Consider the following 7081-nt stretch of genomic DNA (forward strand, 5'->3'; position numbering starts at 1 on the left):
TGAGGAATAACTATTGGCTGGGATGCCAGGGATAATTGTCCTGCTCTTCGAAAGGGGGTATGTTATATGCATTTGGGTGAGCAATCAAGCATGGGTTTAACATCTCATTCAAAAGGTGACACCCACTAAGTCACACCAAACTGACAGTAGGACCTAATGGATCGTTATTACCACTGCTCTGCCAGATGTACTCTGAACTATCAAGCTTCTGCAGCCCCAGTCTACTTAAGCTAGTCTTCAGGACTTTCAATTCAATTCTGCCAAACCACAATACAATGTTCTGGTATCCCTATTCCTCAAAACTTCTTTACTAGTTACTGTTAAAGGTGCAAAACAGTTCCCAAGGGTAATATTAGAACTGAGACATCCTACCCATCAAGAAGGGGGAAGCAGACTGGAGCTCTTTAGAAAGCAGAAGCCTGAGGAGCAGTCCAGGTGTACTTGGAGAAGATATGGGTCAGATGGAAATTAGGGCAGTGTGTATATAAGGTGGTCATTAATTAATGATTCAAGAGAAAATTCTGTACCTCATGACTGGTAAGATAGTGGAACTGAATAATGGAGACGAGGGTAAGTAGAGGGAAAAAGGAACTGCTGAAGAGATTAGACGGTAGTGAGAAATCTTTTGTGGAGCAGAAATATGGTCCAGGTGGAACAAGTGGCCAATCTCAGTGGTGAACTTTGTAACTAATCTCATATTAATCCTCCTGTTATTAACCAAGTCCTGGATCCACTTGGTCTCCTGTTGCATCAACATTTTACTAATTAAAAGAGTCATTTTATACCTTTAATCACAGTGAAAACACATTCCCTTAAGAGAAGTAGCTAGTTTTTGTGAGGTCTGAATAATCCTATTTAATTACCAGACTTTATACTCAATTGTTTCTCAGATCGTTTTTATTTTTCTCTTACTTCAAAAAATACCTTCCACTCTGTGCACAATTTCAGACATTTAATCACATGTCTTCGCAATCATCACAATAAGCAGACAGTGTAATGATTCTCACCAGTCTGTTCTAATGAATGGGTGTTCAGTTGAATCAAATTCATAGCCATTTTATTCTCGATACCTCACCAATCTATCTGTTGCAAATATATCTGTCCGAGACAGGTTTGACACACCCGGGCACTGAACATTTCTTGTAAAGGCAAAGTCCCTTTACACCACAGACATCATTCTGCTAAATGTGATAGACCCTGCCTGTTCAAAACTGGGCAACTCTGGGCAGTACAGTGACCTGGGAGGCAGTGCTGCTACCTCACAGCCCTGGTGACCCAGGTTCAAACCTGCCCTCTAGTAGAAAAACAAACAAAATTATATAGGAAAGTACACAATTAGAACAAAAAAAGTTTATTGTCGTGCAAAGTGTTCATAGTTTTGCTATGCTGAGGTAGTGATTAGGGTTGTGCAGGTTAGTTCAAGAATCAAATGATTGAAGGGAAGTAGCTGTTCTTGAACCTGGTGGTGTGGGTTGAAAGGTTAATTGGCCCCCTGTAAAATGCCTGTGGAATAAATGGGCCATAGGAGCATTGGGGGCCGGCTAAAGGGCATGTGGGAGAGAAGACGTTATGAGGAAATAAGTGGGGGAATGGAATTGCTCTGAGAGCTGGAATGGGATGAACAGCCTCCTATGTCATAACAAAAGATAATGTGATTCAGCACCAGCAGAACAGTGTTCCACCACAATCTGTAACCTCATGATCAAGCACATCCCTCACTCTAACATTACAATTACATCAGAGGACAAACCTGCTTCAAATAGGTGTGGAGAAGTGTGTATGTAGTGTACCTGAGTGTATCTAAAAATGAGGTGTCAACCTGGTGAAACTGCAACACGTTTGCATGCAATCAGTCCCACGGTCCTTGGATCATATCAAAGCTCTGCAGGCTTGTCACATCTAGTCATGGATGGTGGTGGATAATTGGACCTCCAAGAGCACGTAAATCCTCGACAGTGGCAGGGCCCAGCAAATATGAGCCAAAGGCGAGGCTGAAGCATCGGCAACCATTTTCAGCCTGTAGTGCCGTGTGGATGAGCCATCAAGGCTTCCTGCTGAGATCCCCACCATCACAGAACACCAAGAAATGCTCGGGAGTGCTGGATACAGGCAGTGAGGCCGGACTATCCAGCTGCAGAACCATGGAATCACTGAAACATAGAGCACAGAAACAGCCCCTTTGGCCCACCTCATCCATGTTTACTGCAATGCCTTTCTACTTCAGATCCGTATCCGTCTAGGCCTTTCCTGTCTAAGCACCTGTACAAATGCCTTTTAAATGCTGTAATTGTATCTGCCTCTTGCACCTCGATCCATCATAACAACCACCTTCTGGGTGAAAAATATGCCCTTCAGATTGCCTTTAAATTTCTCTCCTCTCACCTTAAACCTGTACTTTCTAGTTCTAGACTTCCCTACCTTGGGGAAAAGGACTCTGACCACTGTATCTATGCCCCTCATAATTTTATAAACCTCTGTAAGGTCACCTTTCAGCCTCCTACATTCCAGTGAGAATAAAGTCAACCTGTCTAATCTCTCAGCCAGGGAGTTCAAGGAAGAGAAACTCATGTCCTGAAACATATTGAAATTATGAATGAGGAGGTGTTGGCGGTCTTGAGGTGCATAAAGGTGGGTAAATGTTCAGAGCCTGACCAAGTGTAACCTAGAACGTTATGAGAAGCAAGGAAGAAATTGCAGGACCCTGGTAGAGATGTTTGTATCTTCCTTAGCCACGGGTGAGGTACCGGAAGACTATAGGGTGGCTAATGCTGTGCCTTTATTTGAGAAGGGCTCCAAGGACAAGCCGGTGAATTTCAGGCCAGTGAGCCTAACATCAGTGGTGAGAAGTTACTGGGGGGGATTCTCAGAGACAGGATTTATCTGCATTTGCAAAGGCAAGGACTAATTAGGAATAGTCAGCATGGTTTTGTGCATGGGAAATTGCATCTCATGAATTTGATTGATCTTTTTGAACAGGTGACCAATAGGATCGAAGAGGGCAAGGTGATAGACTTTGTCTACATGGACTTTAGCAAGGCCCTCTGACAAGGTTCCGCATGATAGTCTGGTCTGGAAGGTGAGAACATCTGGGATCCAGGGTGAGCTAGCCAATTGGATACAAAGTTGGCTTAGTGGAAGGAGTCCGAGGGTGGTAGTGGTCTTTTCAGATTTGAGGCCTGTAATGTAGGGGTTGTTGCTGAGTCCCTTGTTACTTGTCATACATATGAACAATTTGGATGAGAATGTAGATGGCATGATTACTAAGTTTGTACGTGGTATCAAAATCGGTGGTGCAGTGGACAGTGAAGAAGGTTATCTAAGGTTATAGATATAGATCAACCGGGAAAGTGGGCAAGCGAATAGCAGATGAATTTTAACTCAGATGAGTGTGAAGTGATGCACTTTGGTTAGTTAAACCAGGGCAGAACATGCACAGTGAATGGCAGGTCCCTGAGGAGTGTTGTACAGCAGAGAGAGCTAGGGGTACAAGTACTTAAGTTCCCTGTAAGTGGCAGCACAGGAGGGCAGGGTAGTGAAGAAGGCATTTGTCGTACTTGCCTTCATTGGTTAGGGTATTGAGTACAAGAGCTAGGACGTCATGTTACAACTGTATAAGACATTAGTGAGATCACACCTTGAAGTATTGTGTGCAGTTCTGGTTTTGCCATATTTCCAGGGTGTGGTTAAGCTAGAGAAGGTGCAGAAAAGATTCACGAGGATGTTTGCTGGGACTGGAGGGCTTGAGATATAAGGGGAGACTGGATAGGTTGGGACTGTTTTCCGTGGAGCGAAGGAGGCTGAGGGATGACCTTATAGAGATTTATAAAATCATGAGGGGCATAGATATGGTGGAAGGTCACAATCTTTTTCCCAGGGTAGGGGAGCCTAAAACTAGAGGGCATAGGTTAGGGCAAGAAGGGAAAGACTTAAAGGGGACCTGAAAGGCAAGTTTTTCTCATTGAGGGTGGTGGGGAAATGGAATGAGCTGTCAGAGGAAGTGGTAGAGGTGGGTACAATTATAGCATCTAAAAGACATTTGGACAGGTTCATGGATGGGACCAAATGCAGGAAATGGGACTAGCGTGGATAGGCACTTTGGTCAGCATGAACAAGTTGGGCCAAAGGCTGTATAACTCCCTGACTCTATGGCCCTCCTTATAACTCAAGCCCTCCATTCCAGGCACTAACCCGATGAACCTCTTCTGCACTCTCTCTATTGCCACCACATCCTTCCTGTCGTGTAGCAACCAGAATTATACACAAACTCCAAGTGCAGTCTAACCAAAGTTTTGTCAACGTGACGTCCTAACTCCTATATTGTATGCCTCAGGTTATGAAGGCAAGCATACCAAATGCTTTCTTCACTACCCTATCCACCACTTTCAGGAAGCTATGGTCTTGCACCCCAATGTCCCTCTGTACATCGATGTTTCTAAGATCCCTGCCATTTACTCTATATGTCCCACCAGAACTTGACTTCCCAAAGTACACACCTTCACACTTGTCAAATTTCACCTGCCATTGCTCCGCCCAACTTTCCAGTTGATCTATGTCCCAATGTATTCTTAGACAACCTCCTTTGCTATCCACGACTCCTCCAATTTTTGATTCATCAGCAAACTTGCTAATCATATCCCCTAATTCTCATCCAAGTTATTTATATCCAGCACCAATCCCTGCAGTACACCAGTTGTTACAGATTTCTAGTCAGAAAAACACCCATTCACCACTACACTCTGCCTCTTAATCACCAAGCCGTTTGGATCCAGTTTGCCAACATACCATGGATCCCTTAACCTTCTGGATCAGCCTACCATGCGGGACCTTGTCAAGAGCCTTAATGAAGTCTCTGCAAACCACATCGATCAATCTGCCTTCATCAATTTTTACCTTCATTAATTTTCTTAGTTACCTCCTCATAAAGCTCAATCAGATTTGTGAGACATGATCTCCCCTGCACAAAACCATGCTGACTCCTCCTAATCAGTCCTTGCCTTTCCAAGTGAATATAAATCCTGTCCCTCAGAATCTTTTCCAACAACTTCCCTACCACTGATGTAAAGCTCGCCAGCCTGTAGTTTCCAGGCTTGTCCCTACTGCCCCTTTTGAACAAGGGGACAACATCAGCTATCCTCCAGTCTACTGGTACCTAACCTGTGCCTAATGAAGATGCAAAAATCCCTGACAGCCCCAGCAATCTCCTCCCGTTGCTTCCCTTCACATTCTGCTATAGATCCCGTCAGGCACTGGGTATTTATCCACCCTAATATGGGCCAATTGTTCTAACACTTCCTCCTTCCTTATACAGACATGTTCGAGAATACCAACATACCCCTCCCTTAGTTCTCCAGCCTCCACATCCTCCCTGGTGAATACCGACAAGTATTCATTTGCTCTGGCTCCACACACCCTTTGGTCTCTGAGGGGATCTACAGTTTCCTTAGCTACTGTCTTGCTTCTAATATACTGATGAAAGGTTTTAGGATTCTCCTTAATCTTTCTTACCAAGGTCATTTCATGGCCTCCTTTTGCCCTCCTAATTTCTGTGTTAAGTTTTCTCCTATATTCCCTATAAATTTAAGAGGATTCGTTCATTAATAATTTTCTTCTTCTCCCTGATCAAGTTTTCAATATCCTTTGTTAACTAAGGTTCCCTAAACTTCCCATCTTTGATTCTTAGCCTTATGGGGACACGCTGACACTGTAGTGCTGAAAGACTGTGCTCCAGAACCAGCCGTTCCTCTACCCAAGCTGTTTCAGCATAGTCACAACACTGACAATATGAAAAGTTACCCAAGTATGTTTTATTCACAACAAAAAAACAGGGCAATATGATTTGGCTAATTGCAGTACAATCATCCATCTCTGAATCATCAGCAGAGTGACAGCACTGATGGTATTATCAGGCAGCACTTCCCAATAATCTGCTCATCAATGTTCACTTTTGTTTCGCCAAGTGAGAGTGATGTCCCTTCACATCAACCTGCACTCGATCAAGTGCAGCATCCAGGAGACCTGGTAAACTGAAGTCAATGGTAATCAAGGCAACCAACAGTTGGAGTCACACTGCACAAAGAAGATGGTCGTGGTTGCTGGAGGCCAATCTTCCCAGTCCCAGGACACCGCTGCAGGAGTTCCTCAGGGGAGTGTTCGCAGTCGAGACATCTTCAGCTGCTTCGTCAGTGGCCTTCCTTCCATTATAAGGTCAGGAGTGGGGGCATTTGCTGATAATTGTACGATGTTCAGTTCTATTTGCAACTTCTCAGAAAAGCAAGTAGCCCGCTCTTGCATGTAGCAGACAACATTTCGACATGGGCTGATAAAGTGGCAAGTAATATTTGTACCACTAACAAGCCAGACAATAACCATTTCCAACCAGAGGGAGCCTAACCAGCTACCCTTTATATTCAATAGCACTACCATTGCCTAATTGTCCACTGTACGATTAACCATTGACTAGAAACATAACTGGACTAACCATATAAATACTGTTGACTACAAGAGCAAGCTATGGGCTGAGTATCTTGTGACAAATGACACTGCAAAGCCTTTCCACCATCACAAGGTGCAAGTCAGGAATATGATAAAATACTCTACGCTTGCTTGGATAAGGGCAGCTCTAACTGTAGTTCTCCCTTACATCTGTTGTCTGAGTTTGGCATGAACCTGCCTACATGGGTAAAACTAGTCAAAAGTCACAGAACAGCACAACCCAGAACTTTTTAAAAAGTTTATTGTAGTTTGTAATCTTAGCTTAAATACTATAGATAATTTAACATCAAATATTGCAATAAATTACAAAAGAATTATATAAAGTAAAGTAGTACATAACACTACCAAATACTGTGCAAGGATATGGCCTCTGTACTCTTAATGATCCTACACAACTTTAACTCTTAACTGTAACTAACCTTCAGCTCAGATGTATATCTCACTAATTCTGACTCTGAATCCAACTCACTCCAACGATCACTTGAAGGAGCTTGTTCCCATCTGTATGGGTGATCAATCCTGTCATGTTGCTCTAAACCTCCCAAACACTCCCTCTAATAAATACAGAAATCACAGCCACAATAGACTC

This window comes from Pristis pectinata, chromosome 3 (assembly GCF_009764475.1).
Source record: "Pristis pectinata isolate sPriPec2 chromosome 3, sPriPec2.1.pri, whole genome shotgun sequence".
In the NCBI taxonomy this organism is placed as follows: Eukaryota; Metazoa; Chordata; class Chondrichthyes; order Rhinopristiformes; family Pristidae; genus Pristis; species Pristis pectinata.